Below are 15,387 nucleotides of genomic sequence, written 5' to 3'. Positions count from 1 at the left end.
AGGATGTATTCTGCCCTGTACAGTCTTTGCTGTGCATTTGTCTTCAGCTTCATTTTGTTTTAATTGTTTTGTAAGGAGTCTAGTTGAGAGCATGGCACAGTGTACTCGATCCTCTGCCTTGAGCTGTAATAGCCTACTCAAATATTAACTAACTTCCTCCTGATTAATGGGAGGCAGGGTGGTGTCAGTGCCTGGCCTGGCAAGCAGGGAGCTGATGCTTTCCAGTTATTTCTTGTTTTTGATAGAGGGCTTTGTCATACCTATCACAGAAGCTTGTAATGTTTGATATTGGGGGATGGACGAGCAGATTTCCCCTGTTTGTGGGGTGTGTCTGGGCGAGATTGGGGTGCTGTGTGCTGGTCCCACTGCTCAGCAGGGAGCTGTGCATGGCACCTGCACAGTTTGGTTGGGGTGCTCCGGGTTGTCATCTCTCAGGGTTGACACTTCCTTGGCAAGTGTATCAGCTCCCTTGAGCTTTGCTTGCTTTAAGCAACCTTGTATTCAGGCAAAAAGGACAAAACTTCGCGTAATGTGTAAGCTCAAACAAGCTGACTTTTTCAGTGTGAGAGAAATTTTTGGCTGTTTTCCTAAAAAGATCAGAACTGTTTTCCAGCGGTTCTGCTGACAGACTCAGCCTTTATTTTTTTTTCCAAATTTTTCTTCTGGGTTGCTGGGTATTCGGGATGAAAGGCTACAACAGCTCTTAGCATGAAGACAAAGGTTTTTTTCACCTTGTCTGTTCCCTTGAAACATTTAATATGCATCCTGTTTAGGGGGGAAATGACTCAAAGGCCAGTTGCATTTGAATCAATTAATTTATAGTGCTGATGTTCTTAAAGTAGCTCCTGTCTGGCTAAAGATGCTAAAATCTGCTTTTTAACCAGCATTGCTTAAAAAAACAGAGGGTAGGAGATGTTTTCTTTCTCTCCTGACACTGGTCACATCTGTCCTGGTGGCTGCAAGGCCATTCCAAGGCTACTTGACTCTGACTTCCAACAGTCAGGTTGCTCTAGAGGAGAAAATAACTGCATGAAGGTCTGGGTTTGACGCTGTGTGTGGCTGCAGTGGGCAGACAGAGGCTGTTCGGGAAAGGAGGTAAAACCTCACCTACAAACTGTGCATGGTTCGTAGGTTTAGCTATATTGTAGCACGTTTTCCAATTTCAGTGTATGTAGAGAACTATATCCATGAGGGAGGGTGGTGAACTTTCCCTTAACACTGCAAAACAACTACTTCCCAAGTATTTGGAGATTTCCATGAAAGGCTGTGAGTAGGTTGCTTCCTGGAAGAGTAGGTTGCTTCTGTCCTTACTCATGGACTTGTCTAAACAGTTAACCTCATCAAATTCCTTTATTACATGAGCAAGTCACTGTGAAATTGTTTATTCTCTCAGAATAGGACTGTGTGGAGTTCCTTATCCCCCAAATTTGAGTCCTAGAGGATTAGCTGTTATCTGCTTTTCCTTGCAGGGCTGCACAGACCCCCCTGGGCTGCAGTGCAGGTGTTTTACCCTTGCAAATGCATTGGGTGATGTCCTTTCCCCTGTGCCAAACCCCTTCCCTCAGGACCTGCAGGTTCCTCAAACTCCTCAGGTGAGCTCAGTTGGCCTCTGAAAAAGGAAAAGAAGGAAAACCTGAGGTGCCAACCAAGACAGGCTGAGTGTTTGAGGATGGGAACAGAATCATAAAACCTAATATTCTGCAAATTAATGTGGTGTTCTGCTGAGTTCTCTGAACTTCAGAACTGTATTCAAACAACTTTTAAAATATTTCTTTGTAGAAGAGGGTCACCTACAGGGTGGTAAACAGTGTCCTGACTTAAAAGGGAAGAGTGAGTGGACACTGACAATGTTTAGAGAGTAACTGCAAAAATATGCAAGATAAAGGGAAATGGTGTTCTTGCCTGAAAGATAAAGTAGTGAAAATTGCTACAAGTCTCCCTGGGCATCTTCCCAACACTGAAGTTTCCTTCATTCTTGCAGCAGGAGCTGGTTCAGGGTTGTGACACCGAGTGCTTGTTCAGATTGCCAGTCAAGAGATTGCTTGTCTCCAGGTCCTGGCTTGCAGCAGGCATCAAATTGTTGTGTGTGATCTCTGATAAAGGCTGTGAAACCAGAGCTGCCTGATCCTGTTGCAGCCGTGGCCTTGTGTACTCATATACAGGTGATGGCTCCTGCAAGCATCACCCAGAGATGGAGGTTAACAAATATGGATTTGTGCTCAAAGCAAACAGAAGGAGAGGCTGCAGAGCTGGCAGATGAGTAGAAGAGTGAAGTTGCTGAATGTGTGGAAGCCTCAGGTTCCCATCTGGGCAAGCTGCCACACAGAGCAGGATTTTTCCCTTGGTGTCTTTTTTGCCTCTTAGTTACTGGTCAGTGAGAGGTAAAAGACAAGAGAGTCCTTCCTGCTGCTTTGGAGAGAAATGTGTTTGTTCTTTGTATTCTCTGTGCTTCTCTAAGCCCTCAGCAGAAGGAAGACAGCTCAGTGAGTCAAGGTACCTGTGCCTGAGCTCTTTATACTCCCTGAACTCTGTGTACTGATGTGGGGCAAGCCCAGAGTGGGCAAGGGTGACTCTTGGTTGCTTTCCAGTCTTAAAGATATCCTTGTCCAGCCGGTGACAAACTTCAGGCTGTGAATCACTTGTGTGTCAGTAATATTTGCATATTTTAGGCAGTCTTGCTGCACTGTGTGTTGTGCAACACTGTGAGAAACTTTGGAGCTCGGAGGGAAGCACAGCTGGCAGTGCTGTCAGACACCTCTGTGCTCCTGGTGCTGAAAGCTGAGCTGACAGTTTAACTCTCCTTGGGCTGACTGGTGCTTAATCCTCTTGGCAGGATTGCCAGAAACTTGGAAATGGCTGGTAAACTGGGAAGCCTGCACACCTGGCCACAGAGACAGGGCAGCCTGGGCTAGTGGAAGGTGTCCCTGCCTGTGGTGGGGGAGTGAGACTGGATGACCTTTAAGGTTCCTTCCAGCCAGATCTTTCTGGGATTCTGAGTAAACTCCAGGAGCCATAACCTATGCTTACCCTGTGCCCAGGTTTTCCAAGTCCTTTGAGGTTTTCCTGGAGAGGAAATGTGTGCAGGAGGAGGCTGGTCTGTGCTGGTTTGAGAATACCTGTGTGTGCTGTGCTGCACTGTGGGCACACCTGAGCGCAGCTGTTCTGCACATTCTCTCTGTGTACTTGGCTTCAGGTTACCAGCTGATTTCTTTATTTGAAGGAGTGGTGGCTGCTGTTCAATTGGCCTCCTGTGCTGAGGTTCTCTGAGCCATCCATCTGTATTACAGCTGATTCCTGCCAGACCTGGCCCTGCTCTTGGACCGTGGTACTTATGGCTGCCTAGAATTGGAGCTGGCCTTGTGTAACACATCGAGGTCCAGTGCACAGGCTTGGAAGGCTGCCAGTGGAGTTCTCTTGCTGGGAAGCACTGACTGCAGTTCTGAACTCTTGGTTGCTGTTTTCCTCCATCTCTAAGTGGGGAAGGTCAGAGCTGGGGTTTTGGAGTAGCTACAGTCAGAATTGTAGGAAGGAAACAGTCCAGCAGAGAGCTGCTGAAGGGGGAACTCTGCATGTTCTGCAGTGCAACTTGTACATATGTGAGCTCTGGTCTCTGCACAGATACTACATGTTCCAGTAACTAAAAACTGAATGTAGAACTCCTTTTTCCTCTTGCAGATGAGATTTATGAATAAACTTCTTAGCTGACTTTATGGTGAACTCTCACTGATAAGACAAGCAGGTGAATTTCATTAGTAAGGAGTTTCTGATTGGGAGGTCTGATTTTTCTAGTATTGATAAGCGCAGTGCTTAACACCTCTGAACTGCTTCCTGGTATCCTGTTAGGCACCAAGGCATGAAAATCTGGGCCTGTGTTCCTCACATGGGAAATGACTCTTCAAGGGGTGTGATTCCAGCTCTGCTCCTGCTCCTCAGAGTGCAGATGTTTTATGGTGTGTGCTGGTGTTGTGGCTGTTTCTGGGCTTGAGGGGCAGCAGGTGCTTGTTGCTCCCCTTGGTGGGCTGCACAGAGATCCTCACAGTACTTACTGGCTGGAAGGGGAGCAGGGATGGGTCATCTTAATGGAGGGAAACCTACACTTAGTAGTGGTTTGGGAATTACTGAGGTGTGCTCTCTCTCAAGAGTTCCAGGTTGAGCCTTTTTATTTGCTCAGTTTGTCTTATTCCCTGGTTCCTTCAGGGAGCCAGCAGGTCAACATCCCTCATCCAGGGGGATGCCAGTGGGACATGGCAGGACAAAGTCTGACTGAAACCTGCCACAGCCAGACTGAGAGCTTTCACACTGCAGAAGCAATTATTGTTCCTTGGCATTGCTCTTTGCACTTTATGGCTCTTACACCTAACGGTAACTAAGGATTGTTCTGACCCTTACAGAGAGTATACAGTGTATGGGGAAACCTAAATGTCAAATAACTTGAGGGTTTTGAAACTCCTGGCATCTGGTGTGCAAGAACCAAAGCCTAAAGCACAGTGGCTCATTCTGGCAGGGGCTGCTGAATTAAACCATAAAGCTGTTCTCTGCTTAGATTCCTGAGAGCATTATTCCTCTGATAACAGCCTGGATAAGGAAGTGCGGGATCATTTGCTCAGGGGAACCCCTCTCTAGCTTTAGGAAGTGCTGTTGTGCCTTCCTCTGTTCAGAGTGCTTACATGTATCGAGGAGGTGGGGCACAGGTGTCCTGGGATGGAACTGAAGGAAGGAAGGGCAGCCTGCAAAGGCAAGGCTTCCAGCGATCATGTGCATTCATACCCTGTCAAAATTTCACCTAAATCATGTTTGTGCTACAAAATCACGGCGGAAGTGAGCAAAGAGAAAGCTCAGACTGAAATCCGTAAGACAAATCCCAGAGTGCTTTTAGTTTAGAAGGGAGTACTCAGCCTCCCAGTCCATTCTTGACCACTCCCTGAAATGCTGTGTGCATATCTCTGCCTGCAGAACTGCCGTGCACTGGTGCTCCTCTGGGAAATTTACCAGCTTAGCAAAAACTCCCAGCAGAGTTGTATCGAGATGTTTCCTTCAGCACTGCCATAGCACTGAGCTCTGTCCCTGAATTCTGAACAGGGAGCACTTCTGAAACACTCCAACTGAACGGTCCTGGGGGAGACACTGTTGTGCCAGGCACGTGTCCTGTGCCAGACAGCAGCCTGAGAGGGTGTGCTGGATTTGGGATGTCATCCTGGCTTTCGGGACAGCTGGTACTTAACCTAACACAGTACTGATGTTGTAAATTGGAGCATGCTTGGTTGGGTTCCAGACCTAGAGAAACCAAGAGAGACCTGGATCTTCTGTCCTTCATGAGTGGAATGTTAACAGAGCTCAGACCTGAGCCCCCGTGGCCCCACAGTGGGGAGGGGCTGTGTGTCCATCTGGTACCTGGGCATGGGCAGTGGTGCTCAGCACTAAGGGGACTCAGGTGCAGCCGGGGGGGACAGGGCCCTGGCACTGCAGCTCTGCTGCTATCCCTGTGGCTGTGACACTGGTGTGGCAGTGCAGAGTGCCAGCACAGTTTTATGTGCTGTATTCTGCCACCTTTTCCCATCTTTCCTTTGAGCTCAGCAGTTCTGACTCCCTGTCCACGGATGCCGTCACAGGAGTGCTGGCTGTGTTACCTTGTGCAGAACACCTGTGTTGGTGCTGGAGCCCTGCCAGCACTGCCTGCCTGCTGGGAGCTGCCAGGGCAGACACATCCTCCTGCAGCCAGGACGCTGTGCTGGCACCAGTGTGGTGGCCTGCTGTGGCCGAGGTGACTCACTGCTGTTACACCCTCTCCCCACGGATAAGGCATTCCTGCTGCAGGGAGAAGGAGGCCCAGCTTCCACCAGGCTCTAGAGCAGCTGAGTCAGAGGTCTTGTCAATTAATGTAATTAGCAATTAGCTAAGGAAATACCTCCTGTAACTGTCTCCTCCATTGTGTCTGCCAGTGGCCATAGTAGGAGGGGACAGTTGTGTGGTACCCAAGGGAGGTGGCACCTCACAGATTCTCCCAGGCGTGTTACAGCAAAGCTGCTGACATTGCAGTCCATGGAAATTTCCTGATGGAGATGATGCAAACTGCTGTAAGCTTGCAGTGAAATAACCCTGCAAGTGCTCTGCTGCTCCCTCCAAGCCTACTCATGTCCATGTTCCCACAATTAGATAACTGGCCACGCATCTGTTTACAAAGCAGTATCCAAAATAATGGGTTGCTGTTCTGTATCCTCAGCTGGGCTGTGTGCTAGAGACTAGAATTGAATCTCTTGCTAAAAGGGGGTTGTTGGGTTTTTTGGGGTTTTTTTGGGTTTTTGTTTTTGTTTTTTTTTTTTTTTTTTTGCTGTGGCTTATTTAATGCAAAGCTGTCTTCCCCATCTCAAGCCTTGAGCTTGTAGGTATGCAGCTTGTCTGCTGTCATCTCATAGGCATCCTATGTCTGCTGCATGTCTGGGACAGGAATAGAAACACCCCTGAGAAGAGCATTCACTGGTGTGATGGTGCTGCTGGGGGCACCAGCCATAGCATCTGGAGAATGCCCACTGTGGGAAGGGCTGGCAAAGCTGCCCTGCCTCCCTGAAAGGCCACAAGAGGCTAATCCCAGAGCAGCTGGCACCTGCAGTGGGTTTGGGATGCTCCTGGAGCAGGTGGAGCCCCACCCAGCAGCAGCGTGGGGGCCCCGTGGGGCAGTGGCTGCTGGGCAGCAGGGCTTTGGGCCCCACACGTTTCTGGGGTGCACCAGCCCCCTCAGACTGGGGTCCAGGATCTGCCAGCTCTTCACCAGCTCTGTGCCATTGGAAACAAGAGAAGTTAGATGTGAAAATTAATGCTGTTATTCACTGATGTCTCACCTCTTTGCCTCCTGCATTTTACCATTCATTTATCTTCAAAAGCATTTGTGGCTGTTTTTGGCCTTGGAAAGGATGTCGGATAAAGGACTTTTTTTCACTTGCTATCATATAGTGACAGAGCTGAGAGCAGACTTTTTTAGGAGTGTTGAGGAGGACAGTTATTCCTGCAGTGTGAGCTCCAGGTCTCCAGTAACCTGGGCTAGTTTAAGCCCTTTCTCTTTCCAGCACTGGGCTGGACTTCTCCCTGCTGGATCAGTCTCTTGCTGACAGCAAGTTCACAGTGTTGGTCCTGCCTGGCTGCCAGAGTCCTACAGAGGAGTTGTCTTGTGGAGTCATCCTGTTCCACTGACCTTCATCTTCAGTCAGTATCTGCTGTGTCTGTCTTGAGGCTTCTGACATGGCCCAGATCCAAGAAACTTGACTGGGCAGCTCTTCCTCTGAAACTGGGCCTCTGCTACATAAACAACCCCAATGTTTCCTTGAAAGTGCTTTCCAGGAAAATGTAGCAGCAGGGATTGGCCGGGTTTGTTTCCCAGTGTGGTGTCCCAGACATCAGAAGTGACCCCAAGTGCACAGTGCCTGTACAGGTGACATTGGGACCACTGTATGTGCTGAGGGTCCGTGCCTGGATATGCTCTGTGCAGAGCAGTGTCCTTCTGTCCTCCCAGCCATGTGCCCCCATGGTGGCACTGTGTTCTGGTGTATTTTGCCACAGTCTGATGGAAGATTCCTTCTGGCAAACAAAGGCCTTGAGCAGACAGTTGGAGACCTGCTCCTCGATGCCACCCTCGTATCCCACAAGCTCGGTGCTGCTCTGGGGCTGTCTTGCTGCTCACTGTTGGGTTATTTTTAGCTGGTGGCTCTTATTTCACAAGGCCACTTCAGGTGAAAGCACTTGCTGGACTTACCCCAAGTAGCTGACACAGTCAGTCTGTCCTGGGAGGCCACAGGAGCTGTTCTCAGGAATGCCTTGGAGCTGAGCACAGCAGAGGCCGAGCTGGTGGCTGCCCTGGAAAGCCCTGCATCCAAAGATTGGCATTTTACTGTTCCTAGGAATTTCATCCTCCAGCTGGTCTGGGGGTTGGACAACTGGCATGACAAGGAGTGGCTGCTTGAATGTAGTAATGCATTCCAAGTCTAAAATTGTTCCCAGGCCAAGTGTGGGGAAATGGCCAAGTGGAGGAATAACTCCAGCCTTGGGCAATCTTTGCAGTTTATCTGGGATTTTCAGAGAAGTGTAGAGATGGGATTTTTCCTGGAGAACTGATGGCACCATCTTTTCCTTGGTGGTTAGCTCTTGGTAGTCAGGTTTTAGAAACCTTGAGCTGGTTCTTTCCAAAACCACTTTGGCCTTGGTTGGGTGAGGAGGTGTCTGCAAGGAACAGTTTAGATTTGTTCCCTCCATCTGTCCTTGCAGGAAGAACTTGCCCTGTGTGCTTTGGAGCTGGAGCTGCCTGGGACTTGGGCTGGGAGCAAGGAAGGGGCAGGCATGGACATGGTTAGAACATCACCAGCCTGCTGATGTGCCTTCAAAGGCTGGCACACAGCCCTTGGGCAGGGTTGCAGCTCTGAAGACCTGTAACCAAAGCCCCATAAATTCCTATCTGGAATGTCACTTGGACTGATGTTTTCTGTTAGACTGAGTGCAGTAGATCCCCCATTTTTGCTGTGGCTCCACTGTGTTTCCTGGTTAGGTCACTTTAGCACTGGCAAAGGTGCTTGTTTGGAGCAGGGGCTTTGCATTCCTGAGAACCCCAGTGCTCCTCGTGGTGCCTGCCGTTGGTGCAGGTGCCTGAGAGCACCTGGAACATGCTGGGAAGGAGAGCTGAAGGTGTGCAGGAAGAGGGAGCATTGTGGATAGGCTTCTTTCAAGGCTGCTCTTGATCTGTTTAGAGCTCCTTGGACTGTGGAATAGTTGGGCTGGTGTGTTTTTAGCAGGCTCTGGGAGACCAATTGAGCACTGTTTTGTAGGAAGGTCCCATTACTGTGCTTAGGCAAGGAGCGGCTTCGTCCAAAGACACCTCTGGTTAACTGTCTCTTTCAGGAGCACCTTCAAAACAGTCTGCCTGCATAATTCTCATCACCTTTCTTAAGCAACTCTAAATCACTTGTTACCTATTCCCTATCCTGCCATTCACCCTCTACCATCCAGTGCCGAGCCACTGATCAGGAAAAGCCAAAATGCTTCTCTTCACCTACTGGTTGGTACTTGGTGTTTACAGGTGAAGTCCTGGGAGGAAACTTTTTGGAATATCCTGCAGGACACCCTAAGATTTCTGAATTTGGTGTGGATGGTTTTTATTTTGTGGCTGGAGTTACACAACTGCTAAGTTGAAAGGCGTGGAGGGAGAGGAGATCACTAACTGGGAAACAGGAATAAATATAAGCAGGGTGGGAAATGAAGCCAAGAAGGCTTTTGGCACATAACTGCCAAGGCAGGAGAATGGTCTGTTCCACAGTGAGCAGGTTCCTGAAAGCAGCAGGGAGTGCCCTGGTGACGTTTAATGCTGTTGCTGGAGGCTGGGCTTTACTGATAACCCTCCTTGGAAGGCCAGGGAGTTATTGTCACATCCTGAATTCCAGACAGTGGGACAGAAGGGACGAGGTCCCAGTACCATGGGAGCAGCATGACTAAGCCAATGCCTTCAGCTCTGTGGCCTAGAACTGAGTCTGTTCACTGGATGTGGTGAACAGAGCTGTGCTCTGGCCTCTCCCTTGTGTCCCTTTCCTAGCTAAGTCTCAGATCCTTGGCGTACCTTTGTGGCAGGTTCTGCAGGCTGGAGGGGCCGGGTGAGTGGGCAAACAGGTCCTGCACCCTGAATCCAGACCTGCTGCCCATCCTTGTGGCTAAGTGGTGGTCTGGGCTCTGAACTTGAAAGCTTATGGGGACTCTTCAGGCCTGTGAACCAGGAATGTGGTGTTTTGGAGCCTGCAGGAAAAGCAAAGCAAGCTGTGAAGATGAAGACTTGGTAGTGGCTGGAAGCTTTGTAGGTCACAGATACTGGAGCCCCAGGAGAAGGCTCTGCATGCATGCCTGGGTCTGTTGTGCTCTCTGATTTCAGAGCTGGGGTTGCACCGTGGCTCTCTTGTCAATGGCTGCTCAGTTCCTGAAATGAGGTAGTCCAGAAAGGGTTTGCTCCGGATCCCCCCTCCCTTGGGTCCCCTTCAGGGACTGCTTGTGATACTTGAAATTCTTAGGTGCTCAGAGCTGGGGACTCTTGGCCTCTGAGAGGACAGTGTGAGCAGTGGCACTGGGGACACATGGCTCTGCTCCCCTGTGTGCCTCTGTCACCAGGGAGGACAGCTCTGTGCTCTGCTGGGTCCATGGTTAGTTCAGGTGGGAGCCCTGGGCAATCCAAGCAATGAGCACAGCTTTCCAAAGCTTCCTAGCACCCTACCCAAGGGGAATAAAAGAGTGAAATATTTGCTTAATTGCCTGCTCTGAGTCTGAGGACTTCCCTTCCTCTCCAGATCAGACCAGTCTGTGCTGCAACAGCTGAACCACTGTCAAATTTAATGCTAATGGAGAGGGAGCAGCCTCCTAAAATGTTTTCTGTGTTTGTTCATGTGATTTTTTTTAATCTTATGGATAATGCCATGTTAAACAATGAAATAGAATATGGAATAGGTTTCTCTAACATGCAAAGCTTGTCCTGTGCCTCAGCCAACAGAAGTTTCCCAGCAATTTTGACTTTGATTCTTCAGTATTAGCATAATGTTGCCACATCTTGGTTTGTACATACTTAAGGGAGGAAATAGCTTGAACTGAATCTGGCTATTAAAACCTCTTGATGATTGTAGCTTTGAAGATGTAAATCTTGGCTGCTGGCTGCCTGACAGCCACTGTCCAAGTGGAAAGAGTGTTGACTAAAGGCTGGAATTTTTCACTGTGACATGAGTCCAGCCTGATGTCTTCTCATCTCCCAGGTGCAGAGGCTGTTCAGTGCTGTCTCCTCAGCTGCTGACATGTGTGCTTTCCCTGGCCCCGTGGCTACAGGGTGGGGTTTGTTTTCAGCTTGCAAAGAATCCCTCATCATCTGGGTGTGGGGAGCGTTTTTCATAATGTCCTGGGAAAAGCACCTCTGCTGCTCCTGGTGGCATCACTAAATGCTTGTCCTTGCCCAAAACAGTGGAATATCTTCCCGTGAGCAAGGGAGAGTAGCAGATTTCCTGCATCAGGTAAAATTTGGGATACAGTAACTGAAAACTGTGATAAAAATCCTGTGCTGAACAAAGTGATGGATAAATTAGTTCTTGCCTTGAGGGGGATTTTGTTGGCAGTGATGGTGGCAATTTCTCAGAATTTTAGGTAGGCTGCAGAAGTGTTGGTTGCTTGTGTTCTCGGGGATGCAGCAATGCCCTGGGAGCCCCGTGTGTGCTGGGGAGCTCAGTGATTGCTGCCATCAGCACAGGCCTGTTCCTGTTATCATGCTCTGTGCTGACAAGCTGCTGGCTGCCATCAGTGTTTTCAGCACCCTCTTGGCCAGCTCTTCTGTGAACAGTGTTTAGTGGCACACTTAAAATGATGGTGACCCCTCCACCCTGCTTCCAGGACTGTCCATAAGTGGGAATGTGCCAATAATGCCTCAGCAGCTGGGTGGTGTTTGCAAAACCTTGAGTGGACCCAGCTGTGGACTTGGTTGTCCCAAAGCTTTGGGGGTGATTCTGCTGTAGGGGAGCAACTCCTGTTCCTGGTGCTGTCCAAAAGTCCTGGGCAAAGCTGTTCCTGGTGGGCTGGGGGAGGTCCTGGGCTGAGAGGGAGGCGTGTGGGCAGTCACAGTGCTGTTTTGCCATGCTGGACTGGCACACTCACCTTGCTGAGATGGCAACACTTAGGATATTGCATTTGCTGTTGTGCTCAAGGGGCATCTTGCTGCCTGTGCATGGAGAGCTTGAGATGTGTCTCCTGTGACATGTGAGCAGATGCTTGGGAGTGACTGGATTTGGGGCTTCAGCAATCAGCATAATCTAAAATAGCTTGTTTTAACTGCTGAGCTCTGACACAGATAAGAAGAGATTTGGTTTGCCATGGTTTCCAACCATTTCTGGCCATATGGATTTTGACTGGCTGTGACTTTGAGGAGGTGTGTTGAGATTCCCTGGACTTCTGCAGTGGCAGGGAAGTGAGTTAAAAGCATCCACATATGCCATCCTCCAAGTGATGTGGCAGTGCATGAAGTGAAGTGATGGTGAAGGGAGAGGATATTTCATGCAGTGCATCATTAGCTGGTGGATCTTACTTCTGCAGGAGATTCTAGAAACTGCTAGCTTGGAGAAAAACTAACAAGACCTCCCTAATTACACTAAACTTGGATGATTAATGCTAATACCCTGGGTGCACTTAGGAGTGGCTGCAGTACTGGGTGCATGGAGGATCTGCCATCATTCCTTACATGTCTCCTCCCAAAGCATCCCCTCCTCCCTGCAGTTTGCTGCTTTGCAGAGCAGCTGAAAACCATCCCACGTGGAGGAGGGATAGGGGAGCAGCCTGTGACCTGGTGGCACTGGCTAATTCCTGTCTGGTTCACATTTATGCCCTAATTCCTTGTCTCTGCTGGATAACCCTGAGCAAACCTTGCAGAAAGGGCAGCATGAAACAGGGAGAGGGACACAGGGACTGGTCCCTGCTGTGGGACAGGAATTCTGTGGTGGCCAGTTCCCTTCCCCTCTCTGCCTGGTATCCATGGTCTGGCATGTCCCATGCCTCTCTCCTAGAGACACTCGGGGCTGCAGAGCCCAAACCAGCCCAGACACAAAGCTGCAGAGTGCAGTTGGCAGAACAGAGCCTGCAGTCCCACAGTGGCAGAACTGACGTTTTGGGACTGCCACAGTGTGTGTTTAAAAGCAAGGAGGGATGGAGCCTGCCTGCAATAAGTGCCACTCCTGAGAAATGCTCTCTGGAATGCAAATCTCTACATATCTTCAGTTGTGTTTTCCCTCTCCTGTTGTGCTAGCAGGTCTCTCTTGTCTCTGACCTGCTGGCTGGTGCTGCTGCACTAACCACCTGTGTGTGTGGTCAAGTCCAGTGGACAATTCCTTGTGCTGCTGCTGAGCTTTTTTTGCCACATCTGGATGAGGTGCTGCAGGCACAGGACCCTGCATCAGGCAGATGAAGTGGGTGATGCTTCAGTGCATCAGCAGAAAGGATTGCTGCTCTTCTTATGGCAGCACCTTTCAGCACAGCTTGTCTCACTGTCTCAGGAGCTTTTGGCTGATACGTGGTCACTAAGCTGTGATCCATGTGGTTCTGAAGTGGTCCTGGTATCTCCTGGGAGTGGTGGGTGCTGAGCTGCTGGGCAGGCTCTGTGAGGTGCTGTGTGCTCCAGTCTGTCCAGTCCTGCATTCTCCTACCTGCCGCTGGCTGCAGGAAGGTCCATGTGAGCTGTTCCAATGCCAGGAGCTGAGGGAAGTGCCTGCTCTCTCTAGAAATGCTGTGGCATGGATGGTTCAGAGCTGAGCCCCTTCCTGATGGCCCTCTGAAGGACTGCTGAGGCTGCTCTGTGCAGATGTGTAGGCAGGGTATCTGCAGGGCTTCCTTGCCTTCTGCAGAGGCAGGAAAAGCAGCAGTGTGGGTTCTCCACGTTCCCTAGTCCCGTGTTCCAGTTGTGTGCACAGAAGGGTTCCAACCCCTTCATCCTGGCATCCCATCCCTGCTGCAGCCAGGGGCCTGCTCCCTCCCCTGTGCTGCCAGGCTCAGGCCGGGGTCAGAGCCCTCTGGAGCTGTGGGTGAGGAGGGCCTGCAGTGGGGAGGATGAGTCTGTAGCAAACAGACTGCTGGGTGATGCAGCAAGTCCTGGGTCTCACAACTTGGTGGCTCTTTAGTACTGTGGGACCCCATTTCTGCATCCTCTGCACAAAAGCCAGCAGGGAGGAATGGTGTGGCCTTAAAGCCCAGCTGGGTTCCTGTTGCTTGGAGCTTTCTACTCCTACCAAACCTGCCATGAGATCAGAATTCCACTGGCCCTGTCCCCATGGCCTCTGCTCCATGCTGTGCTGCAGGGTGCCCATGTGCAGGGGTCTGCCTGGGGAAGGGCTGTGCCTGGCCACCAGGACTGAGCTCCAGGCCTGCCTGGCTGGGCTCTCAGCTCCTCTGGCTGTGCTGGAGGAGCCCAGCAGGATCTGGCAGCAGGAGGAGTCACTGGTGACTCTCTTGTGCCCACCTGGCAGGACAGTGCAGGTGCTGACTGCAGGGTGCTGGGCTGGGTGCACAGCAGGAGTGTGGTGTTGATCAGAGATGCCAAGGCTCCCACTGTCTGTGCTGCTTCACCTCTTCGGTGTGAAACGCCTCAGCCCTCGTTAGTGAGGGTTTTTGAGGGGATCAGCACACCCTGAGGCTCAGCACCGAGCAGAGCTGAACTGATGGAGCATCCCTTCAGCCCAGCCCCTCTGTGGAGGAGGTGTGTGCCAGCACTGAATGGGCACTGAGCTGGCAAGGCACCCCATCCCTGGGGATCAGGCACCCCCACCCAGAGATGCAGTTCTGCTCCTCCTGGAACTGGGCTCATGGCTTTTCTCCTCCCAGCTGGCGACTTCTTGAGGCAGAATGGTTGGGCTTGGGGCTCTTGGTGGTTGTTGAAGTAACCCCCGGGGCAGGGAGAGGCAGGGAATGCTCCTTTGGGCTGCTGCCCTGTGCTGGCTGGGTTGGAGACCCGTCTGAGCCCCCGGGACAGAAGGGACACTTGCTGGATGTGTGGCTGGAGCAGGGTGGAGCTGCTCACCATGGCTTCAACTCGCTTAAAACCCCCTGACAGTCGCTTTGGGGAGGGTGGGGAGAAATCCCAGTGTCTCGTGTAGCACACACGGCAGCCCCAGTGTCAGCTGCTGCAGCTGGCTGTGGGAGTGCCTGTGGCTGGCGTCCCCTGCAGCATCTGCTGTGTCCCTGCTGACTCTGCAGCAGGCTGTGCTGAAAGAAGGGATGGCCAGATCCGTCAGGAGCCAGCAGTGTAAGGTACCCTATTTTTAACCCCCAGCATTCTTGTGGGGATGTCTTCTGTTGCTTCATGCCTCTTTTAAATTGGTGACCTTCTACAAGTGGCTTTAAAAAAAAAAGTAACCTGTCTTGTCTTCCCAGTGTTAATACTTCTCAGTGTATCAGTGCTTATTATCATTTCTGTGCTCAGGATTTCCAAATTGGAGCATCTCCAACATGTTTAAACATTGAAAAATCCAAAGTCCCTCATGTAAAGAGTTTGCAGCCCTCAGCCTTTCCTTCTCTGGTGAAATGTTCTCTCCCAAAGTTCAGGGACTGGGTCTGTGATGGGAGCTGGCTGCTGGGGCTCATGCATCCCTGAGTGTCCCTGTGGCTGCCCCTGGACACCCTGCCTGGTGGCTCTGAGGTGAGCAGGGCTGCAGCTCTCACTGAGGGCATCTCAGTCACGGCTGATCAGACAGCACAAATGGTTGTACGGAGCATTTTGTGGTGCATATCTGGATGAGAGCTCTACTGTTAGTCTACAAACACTCTGCTGAAATTCAGAGAGAGTCTGCTTCTGCGTTTGCTTCTAACTGCAACATTTGAGTTGCAGTTTTTCTGCAGATATGTCCAGTTTTT

At 50.6% G+C, this 15,387-nt stretch overlaps 1 protein-coding gene across 11 annotated transcripts in view; it reads left to right on the top strand.

The window, feature by feature from the left end:
- The window catches only part of DLGAP4 (DLG associated protein 4), a 144,506-nt gene that overhangs the window by 114,570 nt on the left and 14,549 nt on the right, over positions 1-15,387 (top strand). The gene's annotated exons all lie outside the window — the stretch shown is intronic.

This window comes from Passer domesticus, chromosome 16 (genome assembly GCF_036417665.1).
Source record: "Passer domesticus isolate bPasDom1 chromosome 16, bPasDom1.hap1, whole genome shotgun sequence".
NCBI classification, from domain to species: domain Eukaryota; kingdom Metazoa; phylum Chordata; class Aves; order Passeriformes; family Passeridae; genus Passer; species Passer domesticus.
Note: the sequence above shows the minus strand (reverse complement) of the source record. Positions and strands in the feature narration are given on the sequence as shown.